This window comes from Myotis brandtii, unplaced genomic scaffold (genome assembly GCF_000412655.1).
Source record: "Myotis brandtii unplaced genomic scaffold, ASM41265v1 scaffold34, whole genome shotgun sequence".
Lineage (NCBI taxonomy): Eukaryota > Metazoa > Chordata > Mammalia > Chiroptera > Vespertilionidae > Myotis > Myotis brandtii.
The window spans coordinates 2,960,213-2,966,868 of NW_005363098.1; the positions used below are offsets into that span (position 1 = coordinate 2,960,213).

Sequence of the window (6,656 nt, forward strand, 5' to 3'; positions counted from 1 at the left end):
ATCCACTCATCTGCTGGTGGGAACTTAGGCTGTTTCCAAATCTTAGCTATTGTAAATTGTGCTGCTATGAACATAGGGGTGCATAAATCATTTCTGATTGGTGTTTCTTAAATCTTGGTATTCTTATTGAAATCAGTCAATCAGTCAGTACTGTAGAAAGAGTTCTTATATTAATCAGGTTAAATAGAATGAGATCTGAATTTCCTTATAAGGTATACCTCTAAGACTTTGTGATTCATATCTTACTGGTGGTGTGTTTTGCATTTCCCCCCTCAAAGTGTTATTCGAGTGTTGTGAAAAATGCACATTAAAAATTCAAATGACTAGGCCCCAATCTAGTGTGTCAACATCAGGAACAGAATGGTAGGAGGCAGGTTTTAGGAATCTGCCTTTTACAGGTATCACCAAAGATTGACATTCTTTACCTCTAACTAATCTTTGTATTTTTTATTCAGCGATTTCCTTGATTTTTGCTTTGAATATAACAACACCATTTACTGTTTTGACACAGGATTATGTTCTCAAGTAGCTCATTATTAGATCAAATGAAGAATGTAATTGAATATAACTATATTTGAACTTTAAGTCTAAATTAAAAATGTATATATTTTTTTTCTTGGATGTAAATGGATAAATCTGTATTTGAGATCTAGATGACAAATACTAAATTTCATGAAACATCTCTTCAAATTTGCTAATTTGTACTTCAGGTTTCTTACTCATATTGAGGCTAAAGAGTAAGAGGGTAGATAAGCATTGGAAGCACCTGGGATCTGTGCCACACTGCACTTAACATCCAGTCCAGCGTTTTTCAGGAAACATGTGATGAGGGTTTTGCTGTGCAATTTATGGTTCAAACAGAGGAAATGGTGCAGCCACCATTTTCTAGTGCCCTGAGATTTGTGAAGCTCTCTGAAACTTTCAAGGGGAGTATTAACATGAAATGAAACAGGCTTTGCTATGAACTTATTTTTATTACTATGTACATTCTTTAGTAATCATTCTTATAAATTTATTAATTTTACAAAATGTAAGCATTATGTATAAAGTTCACTATTTTATAGATATTTTCAATCCTACAAATTATACCTTTACTTTAATATTTATAATATTATTAGAGGCCTGGTGCACAAAATTTGTGCATGGAGGGTGGGGTGTCCCTCAGCCCGGGCCTGTACCCTCTCCAATCTGGGACCCCTCGGGGGATGTCCGACTGCCCTCTTGCAATTCGGGACTGCTGGCTCCTAACTGCTCGCTGCCTGCCTGCCTGATCACCCCTAACCACCTCTGCCTGCTGGCCTGATGCCCCTAACTGCTCACCTGCCTGCCAGTTCACCCCTAATTGCTCCCCTACCTTCCGGCCTGATCGCCCCCTAACTGCCCTCCCCTTCCAGCCTGATCGCCCCTGACTGCCCTTCCCTGCCGGCCTGATCTCCCTTAACCACCTCTGCCTCGGCCCCTGCCACCATGGCTTTGTCTAGAAGGACGTCTGGAAGATGTCCATTCTAATTAGCATATTACCCTTTTATTAGTATAGATAGCATTCTGGGCATGTTAATATTGAGAGTTAATAATATACTTTATGTAAAATAAAAATGTGGCAATAGATTTAAAAGTTAAGTCTATTACTTCAGATGATTGTTTCTTTATCATAACACAAAATTTACCATTTTAACCATTTTAAGTATATAGTTTAGTATTAAGTATGTTTAGATTTTTGTGCAACTGACCGCCAGGATGCTTTCATCTTGCAAAACTGAATCTTTATATACATGATAAAAACTTCTCCTTTACTCCTCCCCCAGCCCCTGGCAACCACTTGTTCTATTTTCTGTCTCTATGAATTTAACTATTCTAGATACCCCATATAAGTAGAATCGTACAGTATTTGTCTTTAAAAAAAAGATTTTAAAATTAATTTTATATATAGAGAAAGGGAGAGGGAGAGGGAGAGAAATAGAAACATTTATTTTGAGAGAGAATCATTGATGGGTTTCCCCCTGCAAGCCCCCCACCAGGGATCAGCCTGCAACCCTGGTATGTGCCCTGACTGGGAATCGAAATGGCAACCTCTTGGTGCATGGGCAGACATTCAACCACTGAGCCACACTGGTCTTTTTGTGACTGGCTTATTTCACTTGAAATAATGTCCCCAAGGGTCAATCATATTGTAGCATATGTCAGAATTTCCTTTCTTTTTAGGGTTGAATAGTATCCCATTGTATGTATATTCATTCATTTGTTGACCAATGTTCGGGCTGCTTCCCCCTTTTGGCTATTGTGAAAAATGCTGCTGTACATGGGTGTACAAATATCTGTTCGAGTTCCTGTTTTCACCTCTTTTGTGTATATACCTAGAAGTGGGATGACTGGATCATATGGTCATTCTATTTTTAATTTTTTGATGAACCGCCATACTATTTTCCATAGTGGCTGCACCATTTTACATTCCCACCAATAATACACAGGAGTTCCAGGTTCTTCATGCCCTCACCAACACTGAGGGATTTTTTTGATAGTAGCTATCCTAATGGGTGTGAGGTGATATCTCACTGTGGTATTGATTTCTATTTCTCTAATGATTAGTGATGTTAAACATTTCTTCATATGCTTATTGACCATTTGTATATTTATTTGGAGAAGTGCCTAGTAAAGTCTTTTGCCCATTTTTAAATCAGGTCATTTGTCTTTTTGTTGTTGAGTTGCGGATATTAATCCTTTATCAGTTATATAATTTGCAAGTATTTTCTCCCATTCTGTAATTTGCCTTTTCATTCTGTTGATTATGTCCTGTGCACAGAAGTTTTAAGTTTTGATGTAGTTCAATTTATTTTCACTTTTGTTGCCTGTGCTTTCAGTGTCATATCTAAGAAATTGCCAAATCCAGTGTTTTGAAGTTTTCTTCTATATTTTTTCTCTAAGGGTTTTATAGTTTTAACTCTTATGCTTAGATCTTTGATCCATTTTGAGTAAATTTTTGTATATGGTGTAATGGAAGGATCCAACTTTATTCCGGTCCATGTAGATATCCAGTTTTCCCAACATGATTGGTTTAAGAAAAGTTTATATTTTTAAAGACAGTTTAGAATAAGGAAAATCAGTCATAAATGGCTATGTTGTGTCTATGAAGGAATTCTTATTATGTCCCTGTTTCTTATTAAGATATTTCAGAAAGTAAAGGGATTTTGAAACTCACTTTAAACTGAGATTTAATAATTGTAGGTAGGCATAGAGCCTTTAAGTTTTATGTTAGTTTTTCAATGGATGATGACTTCATATATTTGCAATTTAATTATAGCAAACTCTGAGTTTTGGTCTGCTGGTAGGTGTGTGTGTGTGTGTGTGTCCTGTTACTGGCTTTTCCCAGTTAACTCCAGCCAATGAGAGATTCTCTAATGTTTTTGGGAGCTTTTGTTTCAAGACCCTAAACAGAATCAACATTCTCATGATAAAGAACAACCAGTAATGCTCTGGCCAGTGTTCTCAGTGGTTAGAGATGGCCTGTGCACTGAAGGGTCAAGGGTTGAATTCCCTGTCAAGAGCACTTACTTGGGTTGCAGGTTCGAACCCGGACCCCGGCTGGGGCACATGCGGGAGGCAATCAATCAATGTGTATCTCACATTGATGCTTCTCTCTCTCTCTTTCTCTCCCCCTCCCTCCCTCTCTCCCTCCCCTCCTCCCTCCCTCCTGTCCTCCCTTCCACTCTCTCTAAAAATCAAAAATATCCTCAGGTGAGGATTAACAAACAAACAATATAGAATAGCCAGTAATAAATCCCAGGAAAATCTATAGCCAGCTTGAACAAGTCACTTGTCTGTGTAACAAAAGTTGTTTGGAACCTGGTTTTGCCTCTTAGCTCTAAAAAGCAGTTATGTGCACTGACACAATGATATTTACACTGATTTTGGAAAGGTCAAAAACCAAGTATTGTGCCCTTAGAAGTGTGGTTATTTCTTGGGAGGAGAGGAGGGTGTTGAGGGTGGGTTTGGGAGAATACAAAAGCAAATATGTGTTACTAAGATAAAAGCTTGGGGAAAGATTCTTAGAAGGTAGAGGGAGAGACTTAGGTGGGTGTGGGAGTAACATGGATAATGAAAGGACCTAACACTTTAGGTGTATTACTTCTTTGGAGGAAATGATACAGATACCAAAGGTAGCACAGCAAGGACTACAAGGAAAAAATGGGCCTGAAAGGGTAGAAGACAATTTGATATAAAATGTGTATGATAGTCCTGTGGAGATGCTGTCCGTGGAATTCATGTGTTATGGATTTTGGATGTGGTCTCAGAACAGTGAGACAAATAGCAGGTAGACAGAGGCAATTACAGATATTCTGAGCTGTTGGGAGAATTATTTGAATACAGTATCTCAGGGTTAAGAGCTGTCTACACGAGAAAAGGATAGCAGTGAAGCAAAATGCTATCCGTTCTAATGTAATACCGGGATGCCTGAGTCCAGCAGAATTGGGATGGTGAGCGAAGAATGTTTCTCTGTGGTTTCCCTGGCTTTGTGTGGAACCAGTGGCAAGCCATTTCCAAAGTGTTTTTTAAAGTATATCTTTTTATTGATTTCAGAGAGGAAGGAAGAGGGAGAGATAGAAACATCAATGATGAGAGAGAGTCATTGATTGGATGCTTCCTGAACATCACACATTGGGGACTGAGCCTGCAACCTGGGCATGTGCCCGGACCAGGAATCAAACTGTGACCTCCTGGTTCATAGTTTAATGCTCAACCACTGAGCCATGCTGGATGGGCACCAAAAGTGGTTTTGAATCAAAATCTAGTCTCAAGATTGGTCTGGGACTAGGTTTTCTATGGAAATAACTCAAAAAGATACCTAAAAATGACCTCTTAATCAAACCAGCTATCTAATGCTATCATTCTACAATTTGTTCATTCTGTTCATGTATTTTTATAATTTTATAGATTTAAAAATTTTTGTGTGTGAACTTAGTCGTTTTATTTATTCAGTCATTTTTGTCTCCTCATATGTTTCATCACCCTTATAATTTTGTTCTGGATGAGTTGGGATGTTCTCCAGTTCTGTATGTGTCTTCCAATTGAACAGAATGGCTTAGAATAAATGTATATGATGTATGTTTGGTCATGTTTCTATGTCATTTTTAACATCATTCTTGGAATACTTTGTCTTTCTTGGTCTTTAAGGGTGCAGGGCTTCATTGATGCCCTCAGAAAAGTGACTAATGACTTCAGCAGAGACCAGAGGTCCTCACACTGTGGTCCCCAGATGAGCAGCAGCCTCTCCTGGGAAACTTGTTAGAAATGTCAATTCTTGGATCAGAAACTCTGAGGCTAGAGCTCAGAAATTTGTATTTAACAAGCCCTCTAAATAATTCTGATGCATGTTAACGTTTGAGAAATGCTCTGGACACTCTCATTAGCTACATACCATTGTCCAAGTCATTCATTTTCTCTAGCTCTTGGTCTCCTGATCAGATAGATTAGGGTTTCTCAAACGTTGGTGTGCACATGAATTATCCAGTGAGCTTGTTTCAAAAATTTCAGAGAGCAGTAAATCTGTCCTAACCTCATGCCTCAAGATTCTGATTCAGCAGGTCTTGGATGACTCACTGGTGAGCAAACCCTACCAGTTATCTCTCTTCAGCATGCTGCCCCAAGTAGTTTTATCTATTATCTGGACCAATGGATGTGTCTTGAGTTTCCTTCAAGCCCCAAACTGATGTGATTTAAAATGGCTTTTTTTGAGTTCAATAGCTGAAAGCTTGGGTCCAGAGCTTTATTTGCAAAATACTGTTTGGATTATTTTTCACTGAAGCCATTATGTTTGGATTTATTTTCTTGAAAAATATGGTTCTTTCTTGCCTACCCAGATGACTATTTGAGATTTTTCTGAGGCTTATCCTCTTTGACAAGGCAGTTTGCTCACTAAAAGAGCTTTCTGATGCTTGTAAATTTAGAGATTGCATTATGTGGTTTTCAAAAAAATTTATAATAATTATTAAAAAACTATAAACACTGGTTCTAAAGAAGTACCACTTTATATGGAGATCTTTTCTTCCCTTCTCTTAGTCCCAGTCTCTAAGCTTTTTCCCTATGAATGGTGATGCTTCCCTTATTTCACTGCCATCCCTACTTTTGTTTGTTCCTTTAATTTTTATAGTACAACCTGATGAGAACTATTTTTTGTGTGAGTTTTCCTCTTTGTCTCACTGGCTGCTCCTTCTCAGTCTTTTTCCCCCCATAATAAAAGTAATACTTTTAAGTTTATTAAGTACTCAGATATTCCCACAGATTGTTTTTTAAAAAATATTTGTAATTGATTTATTTTTTGTATTTCATTGTTTAAAGTATTACATATAGTATTACATATGTCTCCTTCTCCCCATTGCCTTCTCAGTCTTTTTTTTTTCCATCTGTCTTTCTCTAGGGCAAGCCTCAGTTCTTTTCTTCACATCTCACCTACATGCTCTCCCCTCAGGCAGGGCCTTCTTGTCTATGTGGTCCTTGCCCAAATGTTACCCTAACACCACCCTTTATAAAGGAGCATCTGACTCTCACAGCTCTCTTTTGAACTTGAGTCCCATGTAATAAGCTGCCTACTGGATGTCCCACAGGCAGATCAGGTTAATGTATGCAAAACTGAACTGTCATTCTCTCCCCGCCCCCCCCTC

At 38.2% G+C, this 6,656-nt stretch overlaps 1 protein-coding gene across 8 annotated transcripts in view; it reads left to right on the forward strand.

Moving 5' to 3' along the window:
- Positions 1-6,656, forward strand: part of FAM160A1 (family with sequence similarity 160, member A1) — a 199,248-nt gene that overhangs the window by 55,891 nt on the left and 136,701 nt on the right. The window contains exon 3 of one of the 8 annotated variants that reach the window (XM_014543876.1): positions 5,177-5,597. The exons of the other annotated variants lie outside the window; for them this stretch is intronic. The gene's annotated coding sequence lies outside the window, so the exon portion shown is untranslated. The remainder of the gene's footprint in view (positions 1-5,176; positions 5,598-6,656) is intronic. 8 annotated transcript variants of the gene reach the window in all.